Genomic DNA, 19086 nt, shown 5'->3' with positions numbered 1-19086 from the left:
AACCGAAGATAAAATCGATTATAGAGGAAAAATTGTTATGAAACATTTTTTCCTGTATATTTACTTGTATATAAAGTGCAAGTGCTGCCAAAAATTACAAGGAACTGGCATTCCAATACACCCTTAATTACACATAAAGGAGGGCATCATACACACCCATGAAAAATTATGATTGATGGTATGCTGGTAACTCAAAAACATTAGGAGCAAGCGCCTGCTGGTGACCCTCTAAGACATCAGGGGCGAGGGCATGCTGCTGATCTGACCATCTAAAACATTAGTGATGAGGACCTGCTGCCGAGCTGACCATCTAAAAAAAAATTGTGGACAAGGGCCTGCTGCCAAGAAAAAAGTGTTTCAGCACAACCCAATGCATAGGTGCACGTCGCTATGGCTGAAAATACATATAGAACAACACTTAGTGCAACAGCACTCTACAAACCAAATAAAGTACAAAGGTATATTATATTGCAAATGCTATGCTAATAAATTAGAGATGCTTAGCAAATACATTTTGTTCAAAATTATTTGAGCCCGTCTGCCCCACGCCAAGGCGATCTCTATAAGACAGGTCCTAACACTAAACTCACCTGTTATGTCCCATGACAGCGACCATGAATTTCAGGAAGTGTAGGTCCCACATGCATACTGGGCCCCTTTTGGTTTATATCTCTATGGTGCCAAAATGGCCTCCATTGAATCCAGGGACTACAAATACCAGCATGCATGCTGAGCAAACTATGTACTCATGCTAATTAAAATCAGCCTGTGAGGCAAAACAGGCTACAGGAGTGCACGACCAAATAGGAGTCAGCCACATCTCCCATATAAACTACAAAGCAAAAAGGGGGTCAGCACATTCCAATGTGTAGGTGCACGTCACTATGGCTTAAAATACATATAGAACAACACATAGTGCAACAGCATTCTACAAACCAAATAAAGTACAAAGGTATATTATATTGCAAATGCTATGCTAAGAAATTAGACATGCTTAGCAAATACATTTTGTACAAAATTATTTGAGCCTTCTGCCGCACGCCAAGGCGATCTCTATAAGACGGGTCCTAACACTAAACTCACCTGTTATTTGTCATGACAGCGACCATGAAATTCAGAAAGTGTAGGTCCCACATGCATGCTGGGCCCCTTTTGGTTTTTATCTCTATGGTGCCAAAATGGCCTCCATTGAATCTATTGTGGGCGAGGGCCTGCTGCCGAGCTGACCATCTAAAAAAATTTGTGGGCGAGGGCCTGATGCCGAGCTGACCATCTTTAAAAAAAATTCGGCGAGGGCCTGCTGCCATGCTGACCATCTAAAAAATTAGGGGTGAGGGCCTGCTAGTGACCCTCAAAAACATTATGGGTGACGGCCCACTGCTGAGCATTAGGAGCGAGGGCAGCCTAATAAGCATGTTGATATGGTGAAGGAGAAGGACAAGAAAAGGGAGATTCAACCATATACCCTTTTTGTGGTGGAAGGGGTGCATGGGAATACAGTGTATTCAATACATCATAAAAGCCACATTTAGAGTCGCTTTCCTCTGGTGGAGTCGAGAAGTCAGAGGCAATCCAGGCCTTGTTCATTTTTATAAGAGTCAACCGGACAGCATTTTCATTTGAAAGTCGTATGCGATTATCAGTTATTATGCCCCCAGCAGCACTAAATGCACACCGAAAAAACGCGGGGGGCTGGGCAGGCCAGCACCTTGAAGGCGTAGAGCGCCAGTTCGTGCCACGTGTCCAGCTTGGAGACCCAGTAGTTGTAAGGCACACAGGGATCACTGAGAACGCTGATACTGTCTGCTACGTACTCCTTCACCATCTTCCAAAATTTTTCCCTCCTTGTGACACCAGGCTGCGCATCAGATTGAGGTTGCTGGCAGGGTGTCATAAAACTGTCCCACTGATTGTGTTCCCCTCATCTCCCCTCCTTGGTTGGCCAAGGAACTATGTACTCTGCAGCCAGCGTTGTCAACTTGACATTTTTGGAACAAATATTTTTACAAGGACTTTCTGGTATTGCACCATTTTGCTCGTCCTCTCCACCATAGGAATGAGAGATTAGAAGTTTTCTTTGTAGCGGAGGTCGAGAAGGGTGAACAGCCAGTAATCTGTGTTGGCCAAAATGCATACAACGCGAGGGTCACGGGAAAGGCAATCTAACATAAAGTCAGCCATGTGTGCCAGAGTACCAACAAACAATACTTCACTGTCCTCATCAGGAGGATGACTCTCAATCTCCTCATCCTCTTCCTCCTCTTCTACCCATCCACGCTGAACAGATGGAATAAAACTTCCATGGGTACTACCCTCTGTAGCGGAAGCAACTGTCTGCTGCTCCTGCTCCTCCTCATCATCATCTAATTTGCGCTGAGAAGATGAACTGAGGATGGTCTGGCTATCACCCTGTGTACTTTCTTCCCCCATTTCCACCTCTTTCACATGCAACGCGTCCACCTTAATTGTGAGCAGCAAGCATTTGAGTAGACACAAAAGTAGGATGGTTATGCTGATAATAGCGTTATCGCCGCTCACCATCTGTGTTGATTGCTCAAAGTTGCGTAAAACCTCTCAGAGGTCAGACATCAATGCCCATTCGTCGCTTGTAAAGAGCGGGAGCTGACTGAAAGGGTGACCACCATGTTGCAGCTGGTATTCCACTACTGCCCTCTGCTGCTTACAAAGCCTGGCCAACATGTGGAACGTAGAGTTCCAACGCGTGCTCACGTCACACAAAAGTTGGTGAGCTGGCAAATGCCAGTTCAAGAACAGCCTGTTGTCGCTTACGCACTGCAGTGCTACACTGCTTCCAGCTACTGACTTATGGCTGAGTGGTGCTGCAAGATGATAATTCAGAGGTTGAAGTGGAGGAAAAGGGGGGGTTTCAGCCACTAACGTAGGTGGCAGTAGAAACCTGATGGAAGTAGGGCCCACCATCCTTGGCGTCAATAGCACCTGTGCCATCCCAGGGTATGACTCTCTCCCAGCCACCACAACATTCACCCAGTGTCAGTTATGTGGACCTTCCCAATAACTGTGTTGGTCAAGGCACGGGTGATGTTACGGGACACATTCTGGTGTAAGGCTGGGACTGCACACCGTGAAAAATAATGGCGGCTGAGTGCTGTGGGACAGATGCCGCAATCAGGCTGCGGAAAACCTCTGTGTCCACAAGCCTAAATAGCAACATTTCCAGGGTCAGCAATTTGGACAGGTGCGCATTTAGTGCTATGGCCTGTGGGTGGCTGGCTGGGTATTTGCGCTTTTGTTCAAAGGCCTGGGGTATGGACATCTGTAAGCAGCGCTGGGACACAGAAGTGGATGTGCTAGCTGATGGTGCTTGCGAAGGTCCAGGTGCAGTGCGGGAGGCATCCAGGCCTGCGTCTTGGACAGAGGATTGGCCAGCACATAACACAGGGAAAGAGGAGGCAGTGGTGTGACCTGCAGACACAGATTGTGAACCCAGGCGTTCGACCCACTTATTTGGGTGCTTTGATGCCATGTAGCAGATCATGCTGGTGGCGGTGAGGTTGCTAGTGTTCACACCCCTGTTAATTTTGGTTTGTCACAGGTTGCAAATGACAATTATTTTATCGTCCGCACTTTCCTCAAAAAAGCGCCAGACTGTGGAAGACCTACCCCTTGGCAAGGGAGATTGCCACAAGGGGGTGCTCCGGGGAACAGTTGCGGGCCTGTTTGGTGTGGCCCGCCTTCTCCCTTTTGGCAACCCAGTGCCTCTTCCAGCCTGTTGTGGTGCTTCAGATCCCTCCCCCTCTCTACTGCTGTGTTCGCTCGGCTTGCCACCTTCCCAGGTTGAGTCAATTGACTTCATCGTCCACCACCTCCTCTTTCACTTCCTCACTCTGGTCATCCTCCCGACATGTTGACCTAACAACAACCTTCGTTATTGACAACTGTGTCTCATCCTCATTATGAACCTCTTGAGACACTAATTGCCATTGAGTTATTAGCAACAGTGTCTCATAATCATCATTCACCTCGTGAAACACTAATTGCTGTTCCCCACTGTCATCTTCTTCTCACTGTGGATGCTCCAGAGTTTGGTAATCAGGGCACAAGATCTCCTCATGTCCCTCCTCAAGCGGGCTTGGCGAAAGGCCCAAATTAAGGAATGGCGATGTAGACAGCTCCTCGGAATATCTGAGTGTGGGATTACATGTTTGCTAAAACTATCCATGGTGGGTGGAAGGAGTATCGGGGTGAGGATTCTGTTGACCAGACTTTTGGCTACTGAGACTGGACTTCGTGGAAGACAGAGTGGTGCTTAACCGACTGCAAGCATTATCTGCTGCAATCCAACCGACCACCTTGTAGCACTGGTCTGACACATGAGAGTTGTGTCCTGCGCCACCCTGCAAACTGGTACATTAAGCTAGGTATCGTGGATGAGTGTGTTTCTTGTTCTCTGGCAGAAGGCACAGTTTTACCACGCCCAGGGCCACGGCCATTGTGTGCACCATTAGCAGTACGGCCACTTCCCCGTTCCTTACTGCTCACCTTGCGAATATTAAATGGTATATATGCTTACAAGTATGTCACACATACAGTAGCACAGGTTTTGTTAGTGTATGCGCAAATAAAGTACATAGAATGTCACAGATATTTTTAGGATGCGCACACGTTAAACACGAGGTATAGCGCAAGTAATGTCGCTGTCACCAGCGCCTAATAAGAAATTACACTGAATGAATATCACTGATATTTAGGTTGGGTAAATGTTATATAGGAGATGTAGCGCAGGTAATGTAACTTTCCGCAGCGGACACCGTCTACTGAAAAGTACACTGGATGTCACAGATATTTTTAGGCTGCGCACACGTTACACAGGAGATGTAGTGCAGATAATGTCGCTGTCACCAGCGGAAAAAAAATTTACACTGAATGTCACTGATATTTCGGATACGCAAACGTTATACAGGAGATGTAGCGCAGATAATGTAACTGTCCGCAGCGGACACCGTGTACAGAAAAAGTACACTGGATGTCACAGATATTTTTAGGCTGCGCACACTTTACAGAGGAGGTTTAGCGCAGATAATGTCACTGTCTGCAGCAGCCAAACAATTGCAAGCTATTTAGCGCAGGTTGCACAAAAAATATATGTTGCTGCCAGATACAACTATACTGTAGTCCTTAAAAGGACATTTGGGTCTCTAACAAACATAAAAGCTAAAATATTCCTATTTCACTCCCTACATTATCTTTCCCTTCTGCTCTCCAGCTCTCCCTGATTAAGACTGAGCCTAACACGTATCCTCGTTCCGACCAGCCAATCACTTTAATGCCAGTAGCCAACATGGCTACGACATTACAGTGAAAGGCAGTACTTACCTGCACATTCATTGGCTGCGTAGCAGCCAACAAATGTGCGGGGAGGAGACTCGAGCATCGCACTCGAGCACACACATTATTCGGCCGAACACCGCGATGTGCCGAGCATCTCGATGCTCTGGTAAAATTAGTATTCGGCCGAGCACTATTCATTATGTCTCTTGCTCTATGATGCTACTGACAAGTGATTAGAAGCACAGATCTGGTCTATTACACATAGGATTTACAGCTCTTTGGATGAGTTATAGTTTTGTTAAAAGGATCAGATACAGTTATTTATTATTATCCAGCAGTGTGATCAAGAACAGACAGATGATACTTGGTGCAGTGAATAGAGCTCTAGTATAGCCTACTGCCTGCTCTGTGGCACTATGTCCTGAGGAGCCTGATAGGGATTCTGTGACTTGTGAACTAAGTGAACGAGAAGATTTACTGACCTAACATGCTCCTAGAATAAATCCGGACAGTCTAGTTCAATGAGATGCAAAAGACTGAGCACAGCAGCATCACCTATAGTAGTTCAAATCCACTGACTCACGTATGAGAGAGCTGAAAAGCAGTATGGCAGCACTTATAGTAGTGATGGGCATGTTGATTAGTGATCCTGATCATTTGGATAGGCTCACCAAAAATAACTGACTGTTTTGACTCTCAAATGGATCTTCTTTTACTAGAACTAATGACTTTTTTTATTTTAAGAAAGTTAGCAATATTTTTTTATTGATAAGCTGTACACTGCACCAGATAACAAATAAAAAGTAAATAACAATGTTAAAACAGAAGCATTAAACCAACAGTGAAACATTGCCCACCCCGCATTGCTGATTGGTCTGGGTGGACTGAGGAGGAGGAGGAGGGCTCAATAATGACATTATAGTCCATGTTTTTGTATAATGTAATCTAATGCTTGTTCCTTAAAGGCGTTGTCTCATCTCATACATCATGGGCATACTGCTGGGATATGCCCCGGATGTCTGAAAGTGCAGGTCCCATCTATCCTTAGACTGGACCCTAGAGGCGGGACTCGCACCTATCAGACGTTTGGGGGCCTATCCTAGTGGTATGCCCCCAAGATATGAGATGACACAACCTCTCTAATCATCACAAGACTAGTAGGGCTGGGCCACTGCTGCCTCCCCAAAGCCCTGCATTTATTGTCTGCATACTGCCACTGTGCCCTTTCTGTGTTTTCGGCTCACTCTCGCTTGGGTGCTGGCTCCCATCATGCAGGTAAAGGAGTCATCTCTTTATACAGAATCAACAAAAAATGTATTACTTTGGTGTAATAAAACACTGAATTTTGAAGTTTGAGAGTGCCGTGACCTTTTTAACCCTAAGTTCACACCTGAGCGTTTTACAGCGCGTTCAAACGCGCTGTAAAACGCTCAACACATGAAAACCAATGCTTCCCTATGGGAATGGTTCTCACCTGGGCGTTTTACAGCGCGTACGATCGCGCTGTAAAACGCGCTGTAAGTACGATCGCGCTGTAAGTACTTGAGCTTCTTTGGGGCGTTTTGACGCGCGTTTGTGGCCATAGGACACTGCAGTCAATGACACAAACGCGCGTTTGACGCTGTTTTACTGTTACAAAAAACGCGCGTTTGAGAAACGCTCAGGTGTGAAAGCAGGGTAAAGTCTATCTACGGTTTATACAGAATCAGTCACAACCCACCCATCACTAACATAGCATCTTCAGCACAGAGTGGGGGAGGGACAGGAGCCAGCAGCAAGAATGGACCTATGGACTAACAAGATAGGGATATTATCACAAAAACAGGTGAGTTTTATAAGTCTACACACATTGTCCACTCACTCTCTCTTACTCATGCACACGGTCTGAATATAAGCAGTGTAATTTCAGACATATTTAGTTTTATTTCATTTGTATTTGCTGGTCTATAATCTATATCATTTTCCTACTTTTCTAGCAGTAGGGACTATAAAGCAAGTGGTAGTGACACTGACAGTGACAGTGATCCTGCTGGAGCTGCTGAATCATCTGTGTCTAGTGTCTATCTCCTCCTACCTGCTTTAGTTCCTGGTGAACTAATCTATTTCAGGGAGGTAAACTAAATGATTTAGTTCACTTAGAATATCAGTTCATTTTGAACTGATCATTCACAAACTACCCATCACTACATCATACAGGAGGAAATTTTTTAAAACTTCAATTATGTCTAATTAATTTAACTAACTCTCCTTATAGCTATAGCGGGTTTACATGGGCCGATAGTTGGGCAGATTATTAGGGACACATGCTCCTGCAAACCCTTGGAATGGACAAAAATTCCAGTGGTAAGATGTAGCAAGCTCATAGAGACTTATCCAAAGCGACTTGGAGCTGTGATTGGAGCAAAAGGTGGCTCTACAAAGTATTGAATTTAGGGGGGGTGAATAGTTATGCACATTGACTTTTTCTGGTATTTTGTCCTGTTGTTTGCGTCACAATAAAAAAAATATAAAAAAAAATATTCAAAGTTGTGGGCATGTTCTGTAAATGAAATTATGCAAATCCTCAAACAATCCATGTTAATTCCAAGTTGTGAGACACCAAAATACGAATAAAGTCAAGGGGGGTGAATACTTTTGCAAGGCACTGTAACTGCACCGTTGAACGGCAAATATATATATATATATATATATTTTTTTTATTTTTTTTTTCACTAATACATGCAACAAATGGCTTTAGAACATATACCTGCACTGCTGTACGACCAATATATTTTACTTTTGCCACTAATACACTCCACAAAAGGCTTTAGAACTGTGAGGGACTAGCTTTTTTTCGGGGGTCATTCTCACAATTATGTCTACAACAGATGGATTGCAGGTCCAAACGTCAGGTTTATTTTCACAACAGCCAAACAAAAATAACAAAACAAACACCTAAACATGAATAATCTCTCTCTCTCTCTCGTCATATTCGAGTTCGCGATATTTTGCAAATATTTTGTAGAATATTCGTCGAATATTCGCAAATTCGAATATTTGCTATATTCAACGGGTTTTTTTACTCGAAAAAACTGCAAGGTAATGATCGTGTAATATGCAAATTTTCATAATGCGAATTTTATTGCGAATCAACTTAAAACTATTAGACAAAGAAGATTATAGCAGTATATTAGCTTAATTGCTCTATATTAGTTTTTTTTCGAATATTCGCTATATTGCTATGTATTCTTGTTTTAGAATATTACGAATATTCGAAAAAACAAAGTTATAGCAATATTCGGAAAAAAAAACTAATATAGAGCAATTTAGCTAATATAGTGCTATAATCTTCTTTGTTTAATAGTTGTAAGTTGAAAAATTTGCAGACAACACTACTCCTAAAGTCAAATATACTGCAGCCTTCTCATTGGCCCACAATCTAGAAGCAGGGAGGGATCATATGTACTGATTAAAAAAAAAAAAAAGAATATTTGAAATTACGAATATATATCACTATATTCGAAATATTCTCGAATTTTCGAAGTACCTATATTCACGATAAAAATGTGAGATTCAAATATTCGTGATCAACACTAATTGTGTCAACTGATGCTGCCTCAGACCTGATGACTGACGGGGAAGATACAGAAACTCCTGCCATGAATCTCCCCTAGCAGCTACGAGGCCTATCAATGCCTCACATACCCCCCTTTGTTCAAGCCCAAAGGGGTGAACGCTAGCATCAAATCCAGATGTTCGGTGAACAGGCATCGACCTGGCCTACAGTCTTCCCCTTATTCTGCCAGACCCAGGGCAACAGTGCTTGGTTTTTCACCCTTATAAGTTTATTACAAAGCCGATAAGACCTACGGGATTTTCTTGCCCATCTCATAAGTAGGTACTCTCTTTCACGAGCGAGGGAGATGCGTTTTCGCACCCGTGGTCTCTCTCTTTTCTTTTTTCTGTTCCTCTCTACATTTGGCATTTGGTTTCTGGAACTTCTCTCAGAAGATGTTTTGATACAACCGGCAGGCTCTCTTTTTAGATTTTCTGCACATGTTATTTCTTTTTAGATTTCTGTTTTCTGCACATGCTCCTCATGTCCTTTCTTGGACTGCTGAAGCTCTTGACCGAACTGTTCCCAGTCACGGTTGTGTCCTGACCCTCTCTCCTTTGCCTTGAGAGGCTCCTTCAGCAGAGCAGGCTTATCCCTGCTCGGTTCTTTTACATGCCTCCGGTTCACTTCTTCCTTCTTTCCAGCAGTGGTTTCTCCCACTTTGGCGGCAGTTTCAGAGAACTCGGCTTCTTTAGTGGGTTTTTCTGCTTTGGTAGTCGCTCCTTCGGTCACTGCGGCACCTGAGGACTTCACGTCCTCCAACATCTCGGCTTTAACTTCTTCAGCCTTGGTTTTCTTGAACCCACCATCATATACTTGCCGTATTAAATCCTTTTCCTCTTTCTAATTGAGGTAGGAGGTACCAGGGACAACAGGGACTTCACGAGACTCATAGATTTCTGGCATTTTCTCCAGAGGCTCACTTAGGACACGGTTCTCCTTTTGGGAAGAATTCAGTAGAACCAACCAACAGTAGTAGACAGGATCTGCATACTGGTCGTGCAACTCCTCGCATTCCTTTCCCAGCAGGCTGCTGGCTACTTGGACAGCTTTGCAGGCGGAGGGGACATCTTTTGGGTCCAGGTCCTGGCTACCCACTGCCATGAGTCTCTTGGCCTCTGCATCTACATCAGCCCTATCCACGGGTTCAGCAGAAAGATCTTCCCTCTTCTCTGCCTCGGTCGGCACCGCAGCGCCACCATCTCCAGATCCCTTCTTAACAGGCTCTGGCTTAGACTTCTCCAAAATATAGATGTTCTTCCCAACGTCATCCTTTGAGCTCATAAGATCCTCCATCTCTGCTCTGAGATGCTTGTTTAGCCTTTTAAACTCATCTCACTCCTCTTGCACTTCTTCAAGGGCTCTAGCCAAGGAGAGGGCCTTGGTCCCTTTTTCCCGAGCACCCGACTTCGCTCGGTCATGTTGTTCAGCATATCGGGCCAAGATGTATTTCTCTTCCGCCCGGGGCCGGTCAAACTTAAAAAAAAAAAAATGTCCTAGTTTTTCACACTAGATTGTTGGAAGCGCCCCACTCTAGGGCCTCCTGGTCCAACTGCTCCTCGCTGGGTTCTGCAGCAGCAGACATAGGAGTATCACCATTCTTTTTTGGAGTCCCTGTGGGGGTTCCACCCGGAGTCCCTTCAAGCACTTTATCGGTGTCTACCGCAGTTTTCTGTATTTCTTTGGTGCCTTTGCACTTCACCTGAATATCAAGCCGTAGACCCTTCAGCTCACTCATTTCTTTCGGGGTCTCCTCCCTTGACCCCTCTGCAGCCTTCTTTGTTGAATCTGTGAAGACAGCTAGTCTTTTCTTTATCAGATCTAGGGACTCTATAGAGAGGAAGGAATCATATTTCTGCTTGCAGCTGTACCGACATGTCAGGTCACTTACCACGGCCTGGGTATGGGTCTCAGACATTAGACTGAAGTCTCCCCACTTAACTCTCGTCATGTCAGATACAACTGTCATCTGGTCGCTACCAGTAACCACCTCAACTTCGCAAGACTTTGACTTGGTAGCTTCCCTCTCAGAGTTGCTAATGGTCACATCGCATATGTCACCTATACCACTCGCGTCATTGTGAACGCTGACCCCTAGGGGCACTGACAAGTAAATTCCTACCTGGGACATTACTTTATTGATCATAGTACACTGTGGATACTGCATATCCACCTCTGGTATGTGTGGTACTCCCTCTAGGACTGCCACCTGTCTTGCCATGCTCTGACTATGTGCGGAGGTCGGTCAGAATAGCAGCACGTGTTTAGTGTTGTGTTTTGGAGTCGTGCTGGATCCGCCTCCCATCAGGTGCACTGTGTGGGGTCATTAGTTTAAATAGCTCTCAATTCCAGTGCTCTGGGTGGGTTATAGAAATCAGTCTGGCCTTGGAAGCAAGAAAGGAAGGAAGGTTGTCTGTTCCAGCTCAGAAAAGATAAGTGTGGTTTCAGTTTTTGTTGTTTGCTGTCTAGGTTGTGTTTGTGTCATCTCTCCCTGTCCTGTGTGAGCAGGCTGCTCCTACTTCCCCTTCTCACCATCTCAGGGAATCTAGGGTGTTTTAGCCCAGGCACGGGGACACATCATTCCTACCACCAAGGTCTAAATGTGGGCTGAGCAATGCAGGGAGAGAAGTCAGGGATTAGCTAGGACGTGACCCTTCCCCTGCTTCTCGCCTAGAGCATGGTTGTCGGTTTACCTGTGTGTCTGAGTGCTCGTCCGCCGTGACGTTATAACCCGCCAAACTTTGACTGTCATTGCTCAGCGTTTTTTGTGATGGCGTCAATTGATGCGTTAGTTGACCGCATGCAGGGGCTATCCTTAGAGGTTGCGGAGCTACGTGGTTCGATCACTCGGTGTCAGAATGCTCTGGCATCAGGTGCAGGTCAAATTTGTGTAGAGCCTAAAGTGGCTCTTCCTGATCGATTTGCAGGGGGTACAGATGACTTTATCCGTTTTAGAGAGTCTTGCAAATTGTATTTTCGGCTGCGTCTATTGTCGTCAGGTGATGAGAGTAAGAGGATAGGTATAATCATTTCTCTGCTTAAAGGGGACGCGCAATCCTGGCCTTTTCTCTGCCGCCCGGTTCTCGGGCCCTCCGGTCGGTAGAGGAATTTTTTAAGGCTCTGGGATTAATCTACGATGACCCAGATCGGGTCTCGATGGCGGAGTCGAGATTACGTAATTTATTTCAGGGTGAACATACTGCAGAGGATTACTGTGTTGAGTTTAGGAGATGGGCTACTGAATCAGAGTGGAATGATCCAGCGTTACGTAGTCAGTTTTGTCAGGGTTTATCTGAGAGATTGAAGGATGCCCTTGCTTTTCATGAATACCCAGACTCTTTGGAGAATGCCATGTCTTTAGCAGTACGGTTAGATAGACGTATCAGAGAAAGGTGTAGGGCTCCCTCCGCGCAAGGGATCCCTTCTGTGAGTGGTTTCATCTCTACTGCCTCCCAGGATGATGTTACAGGTAACTCTGGGGTAGCGGAGAAACCAATGCAGCTGGGTCAGGTTTCTTGCCATTCTGATAGTAGAGACTTTAGGAAATTGCACAAACTGTGTTACTACTGTGGAAAGAGTGGTCATTTTATTTTTGCTTGTCCTTTTTTTAAACCGCAGGTGGAAAAGAAAACGAAAAAAAAAAAAAAACTTCCCTGACAGCGTGACTGGTGTGGTGGAGCAGGCAGGTATGCAAGCTCCCTGCAGTTCCCGTTTTATCCTTCCAGCTGTGGTGGCGCTAGAGTCAAGAATTTTTTTTGTTGAAGTATTCCTTGATTGTGGTGCTGGGGTAAACCTAATTGACTTTCTTTTTCTTCAAGGTCTTGGACTAAGTACTTGCACTTTGGAGAATGAGATTCGAGTTTTTGCAATTGATTCTTCCCCTCTTTCTCAAAGGAGTCTTACTCACATTGTTCATGGTATTCATTTAGGGGTGGGTGATTCACATGTTGAGATTATTTCTTGTTTTGTCATGAAGCATTTGCCAGCTCCTATAGTTTTGGGGTTGCCATGGTTGACTAAACATAACGCAATTATAGATTGGCAAGCGAGACAAATCATTGGTTGGAGTGAGTTTTGTTCGGATAATTGTCTTGGCACATCTATCTCTGGTGTGTCCACTACGGCTTTATCTCAGTATCTCTCAGATTTTGCGGATGTCTTTTCGGAGGGTGGGCTCAGGAATTGCCCCCTCATTGAGACTATGATTGTCCAGTTAATCTCATCCCAGGGGCTAAATTGCCAAAATCTCGGCTTTACAACCTTTCTCAACCCGAAAGAGAGGTCATGCGAAAGTATATCGCCGAGAGTTTGGCAAAAGGTCATATTAGGCCACCTAAGTCTCCGGTGGCAGTAGGCTTGTTCTTTGTAAAAAAAAAAAGGATGGATCGCTGAGACCGTGTTTGGATTTCCGGGAATTGAACCATATTACGGTCCGGGATCCATATCCCCTGCCTTTGATTTCTGACCGTTTTGATCAGATTGTTGGAGCCAAGGTGTTCCCCAAGTTGGATTTGAGAGGGGCCTACAACCTGATCAGAATCAAGGAGGGGGATGAGTGGAAAACGGCCTTCAATACGCACAAGGGTCATTTTGAGAATCTGGTGATGCCTTTTGGGTTGACGAACGCGCCATCAGTATTTCAGCGATTCGTCATTTTCATCATTTGGTGGGGAGGTTCGTGGTGGTTTATTTGGATGACATTTTAATTTACTCTCCTGATCTGAAGACCCATCAGGATCATGTTAGACAGGTTTTGACGATCCTTCGGGAGAATAAATTATATGCTAAATTGGAGAAATGTTTGTTTTCGGTGCAGGAGCTTCCGTTCTTGGGATATTTGCTTTCTGATTCTGGTTTTCGTATGGACCCCGAAAAGGTCCAGGCGGTTCTGGAATGGGACCGAACAGAGAATCAGAAAGCTTTGATGTGGTTCTTGGGGTTTACTAATTATTATAGGAAATTTATTTCGAACTATTCCACCATTGTAAGACCTCTCACTGATATGACTAAGAAGGGCGCTGACGTCTCTGTCTGGTCGGATGAGGCATTGCAGGCCTTTTCCGTTTTTAGGAGCGTTTTGCGCCTGCTCCCATTCTGGTGCAGCCCGATGTGTCTCAGCCATTCATTGTGGAGGTTGATGCATCTGAAGTGGGGGTTGGAGCGGTGCTGTCGCAGGGTTCATCTCCTGGCAAATTGGTCCCGTGTGCTTTTTTCTCCAAGAAGCTCTCGGTCGCCGAGAGGAATTATGATGTTGGAGATAGAGAGTTGCTGGGTATCAAGTTGGCCTTTGAGGAATGGCGTCACTGGTTGGACGGGGCGTCTCACCCCGTTACGGTATATACAGACCATAAGAATTTGGCTTACTTACAATCTGCCAAGCGTCTGAACCCTAGACAGGCCAGATGGTCACAGTTTTTTTTACCAGGTTCAATTTTGTGGTTATCTTTCGCCCAGGGGTTAACAACGTCAAGGCAGATGCCTTGTCTCGCAGCTTTCCTGGGGGAGGTGATTCAGAAGATCCTGCTCCGATTTTGGCTAATGGAGTGGTGGTCTCCGCTCTGTACCCCGAATTGGAGATGGAGGTGTTGGGAGCCAAGGAGGGGGGTTCTGGTTCTTGTCCCCCAGGGAGGTTGTTTGTTCCTGAGGGCCGGTGATACAAGGTATTAAAGGAACATAATGATACTGTCCTTGCTGGACATCCTGGTGGTAAGTCCACCTGTGATCTAGTATCCCAGAGGTTCTGGTGGCCAGGGTTACGTAAGAGCATTGAGGATTACGTGGCAGCTTGTGAAACCTGTGCTTGGTCAAAGGTTGCTCATACTCGACCGGCTGGTTCACTTCTTCCATTGTCTATTCCGTCTCGTCCCTGGACGCACTTGTCTATGGACTTTATTACGGATCTGCCGAGTTCCTCTGGGAGAACAGTATTTTTGGTGATAGTGAACCGTTTCAGTAAAATGGCTCACTTTATATCTTTAACTAGTCTGCCTAACGCCAAGACTCTTGCGCACATTTTTGTGGATAATATTGTGAAATTGCATGGTATTCCTTTGGATGTGGTCTCCGATAGGGGCACGCAGTTTGTCTCCAGGTTTTGGAGGGCATTCTGTTCTCGGCTGGGCATTCAACTTTCGCTCTCTTCGGCTTTTCATCCGCAGTCGAATGGACAGACAGAGCGTACTAATCAAAACCTGGAGACCTACTTGAGGTGCTTTGTGGCTGAGAATCAGGAGGACTGGTCCTCATTCTTGTCTCTAGCAGAATTTGCTTTGAATAACCGTAGGCAGGAGTCCACGGGTAAGTCTCTCGGGCAGCTATCACGCTACCTCTTACCCGGGCTAGCATGGAATCGCTGACATTCACCAACCCAAATCTAGCTTTGATCACAGGCTCTTTGGGCGACCCAAAAACCTTCTCCCCTCCAGGTTCCTGCGAGGGAGTAACCGCAACAGGCTTACCCACCTGTTCAGACACTGTATTTTTCCTACAGATGTAGCAGGGTTAGCACTCCCGCTGTTAACTCAAATTTCTTAACTCATTTCATTATCTTGAGACAAAAGCCATTGAAAAGCAATTGAAGGTGTTTGCTTAGATTAGATAACCAAACTCAGAAATATCAGAAAAATGGAGTGCTAACCATGCTACATCCGTACTTCCTAGATGGTTTCTTGCCACAGTGATTTTTTTAGTCACTAATCCAGTCGGTTTCCACTGCGACCGGCTCATGGCTCATGGTCACTGGAACAGTCTTACCAGGAGATGACAATTAGGAGATGACATTATTCCCAGGACATCTCTACGAATATCACCAGCCTTCTCTTGGTATCCTGAACACCGGCAGACTCCTTGCAGCAACTGTTGCCACCGGAAACAGCATGGCCTGGAGTCCCGACTTTTTTTCTGGACGGTCACTCCAGCCGCACCCTTTCGGACTCAAAATTCGCAGGTAATATAGGAACTCTGGAAAACCGAACTGTTCTCCTTCTTGTCTTCCCGACGGTTGCCCTTGGAAACGGCATACATCTTTGTTTCTGGAACTCCAACCTCAGAACTTGAAGCATTCTGCACCACTGAACGGTAAATATATTTTATCTTTTTCCACTATTACACACCACAAAAGGCTTTAGAACATATATTTGCAACGCTGAACGGCAAATATATTTTTCTTTTTCCACTTATACACACCACAAAAGGCTTTAGAACAAATAACTGCACCGCTGAACGGAAAATACATTTTTTCTTTTTCCACTAATACATGCCACAAAAGGCTTTAGAACATATTACGGCATCACTGAACGGAAAATATATTTTTTTCTTTTCAAACTAATACATGCCACAAAAGGCTTTAGAACATATAACTGCAACACTGAACGGAAAAAATATATATATTTTTTCCACTAACACACACCACAAAAGGCTTTAGAACATATACAGTCATGTGAAAAAATTAGGACACCCTTTGAAAGCATGTGGTTTTTTGTAACATTTTTAATAAAAGGTTATTTCATCTCCGTTTCAACAATACAGAGAGATTAAAGTAATCCGACTAAACAAATAAAACTGAAGAAAAGTCTTTTCAAGATCTTCTGTAAATGTCATTCTACAAAAATGCCTATTCTAACTGAGGAAAAAGATAGGACACCCTTGCCCCTAATAGCGAGTGTTACCTCCTTTGGCTGAAATAACTGCAGTGAGACGGTTCTTGTAGCCATCTACCAGTCTTCGACATCGGTCTGAGGAAATTTTACCCCACTCCTCAATGCAGAACTTTTTCAGCTGTGAGATGTTTGAGGGGTTTCTTGCACGTACAGCCCTTTTCAAGTCACCCCACAGCATCTCAATGGGATTCAAATCTGGACTTTGACTTGGCCATTCCAGGACTCTCCATTTCTTCTTTTTCAGCCAATCTTTGGTTGATTTACTAGTATGTTTTGGGTCATTGTCATGTTGCATGGTCCAGTTCCGCTTCAGCTTTAATTTTCTAACTGATGGTCTCACATGTTCTTCAAGCACCTTCTGATACACAGTAGAATTCATCGTGGATTCTATGATGGTGAGCTGACCAGGTCCTGCTGCAGCAAAGCAGCCCCAAACCATGACACTTCCACCTCCATGCTTCACAGTTGGTATGAGGTTCTTTTCTTGGAATGCTGTGTTTGGTTTACGCCAAACATGTCCTCTGCTGTTGTGTCCAAATAATTCAATTTTGGACTCATCTGTCCAAAGAACATTATTCCAGAAGTCCTGGTCTTTGTCAACTTTATCTCTGGCAAATGTCAGTCTGGCCTCGATGTTTCTCTTGGAAAGCAAAGGTTTCCTCCTTGCACACCTCCCATGCAAGTTAAACTTGTACAGTCTCTTTCTGATTGTAGAGGCATGTACTTCTACATCAACAGTAGCCAGAGCCTGCTGTAGTTCTCGAGATGACACTTTAGGGTTTTTGGAGACCTCTTTTAGCATCTTGCGGTCTGCTCTTGGGGTGAACTTGCTGGGGCGACCAGTCCTGGGCATGTTGGCAGTTGTTTTGAAAGCCCTCCACTTGTAGACTATCTTCCGGACAGTGGAATGGCTGATTTCAAAATCTTTTGAGATCTTTTTAAATCCCTTCCCAGACTCATAAGCTGCTACAATCTTTTTTCTGAAGTCCTCTGACAGCTCTTTTGCTCTCACCATGGTGCTCACTCTCACTTCAACAGTCAGGAGCACACCAAACTAAATGTCTGAGGTTTAAATAGGGCAAGCCTCATTCAACATGCAGAGTAACGATCTACTAATTATGTGCACCTGGTGTGATATACCTGTGTGAGATCTGAGCCAATTTAAGAGGGAATACATGTGAGGGTGTCCTATCTTTTTCCTCAGTTAGAATAGGCATTTTTGTAGAATGACATTTACAGAAGATCTGGAAAAGACTTTTCTTCAGTTTTCTTTGTTTAGTTGGATTACTTTAATCTCTCTGTATTGTTGAAACGGAGATGAAATAACCTTTTATTAAAAATGTTACAAAAAACCACATGCTTTCAAAGGGTGTCCTAATTTTTTCACATGACTGTAACTGCAACACTGAACGGCAAATAATTTTTTCTTTTTGCACTTATACACACCACAAAAGGCTTTAGAACATATAACTGCACCACTGAATGGCAAATATATATTTTTTTGCCACTAATACATGCTACAAAAGGCTTTAGAACATATAACTGCACCACTGAACGGCAAATATATTTTTTCTTTTTCCACTAATTCACACCACAAAAAGCTTTAGAACATATAACTGCAACACTGAACGGCAAATATATTTTTCTTTTTCTACTTATACACACCACAAAAGGCTTTAGAACATATAACTGTACTGCTGAACAGCAAATATATTTTATTTGTGCCACTATAACACGCCACAACAGGTCTTTAGAACATATAACTGCACTGCTGAACGGCAAATATATTTTTTATTTTTCCACTAATACACGCCACAAAAGGCTTTAGAATATAGAAGTGCACCGCTGAACGGCAAATATTTTTTTTTTGCCACTAATACACTAAAAAAAAAGGCTTTAGAACACATAAACTGCAGTGCTAAACGGCAAATATATTTTTTCTTTTCCACTAATGCATGCCACAAAATGCTTTAGAACATATAACTACACAGCTGAACTGCAAATATATTTCACTTTTTCCACTAATACATGCCACAAAAGGCTTTATAACATATAACTGCACTGATGAACGGCAAATATATTTTTCCTTTTCCACTAATGCATGCCACAAAATGCTTTAGAACAGACATCCTCAAACTGCGGCCCTCCAGCTGTTGTAAAACTACAATTCCCACAATGCCCTGCTGTAGGCTGATACCTGTAGGCTGTTCGGGCATGCTGGGAGTTGTAGTTTTGCAACAGCTGGAGGGCCGCAGTTTGAGATGCCTGCTTTAGAACATACAACTGCACCGCTGAATGGCAAATATATATTTCTTTTGCCACTAATAAATGTCACAAAAGGCTTTAGAACATATAACTGCACCACTGAACGGCAAAAATATTTTTCCTTTTCCACTAATACACGTCACAATATGCTTTGGAACATATAACTGCACCAATGAATGGCAAATATATTTTTCCTTTTCCACTAATACACGCCACAAAAGGCTTTAGAACATAAACCTGCACCGCTGAACGACAAAT

The sequence above is a fragment of the Bufo gargarizans genome, chromosome 3 (genome assembly GCF_014858855.1).
Source record: "Bufo gargarizans isolate SCDJY-AF-19 chromosome 3, ASM1485885v1, whole genome shotgun sequence".
NCBI lineage: Eukaryota > Metazoa > Chordata > Amphibia > Anura > Bufonidae > Bufo > Bufo gargarizans.
This window is presented reverse-complemented; position numbering follows the sequence as displayed.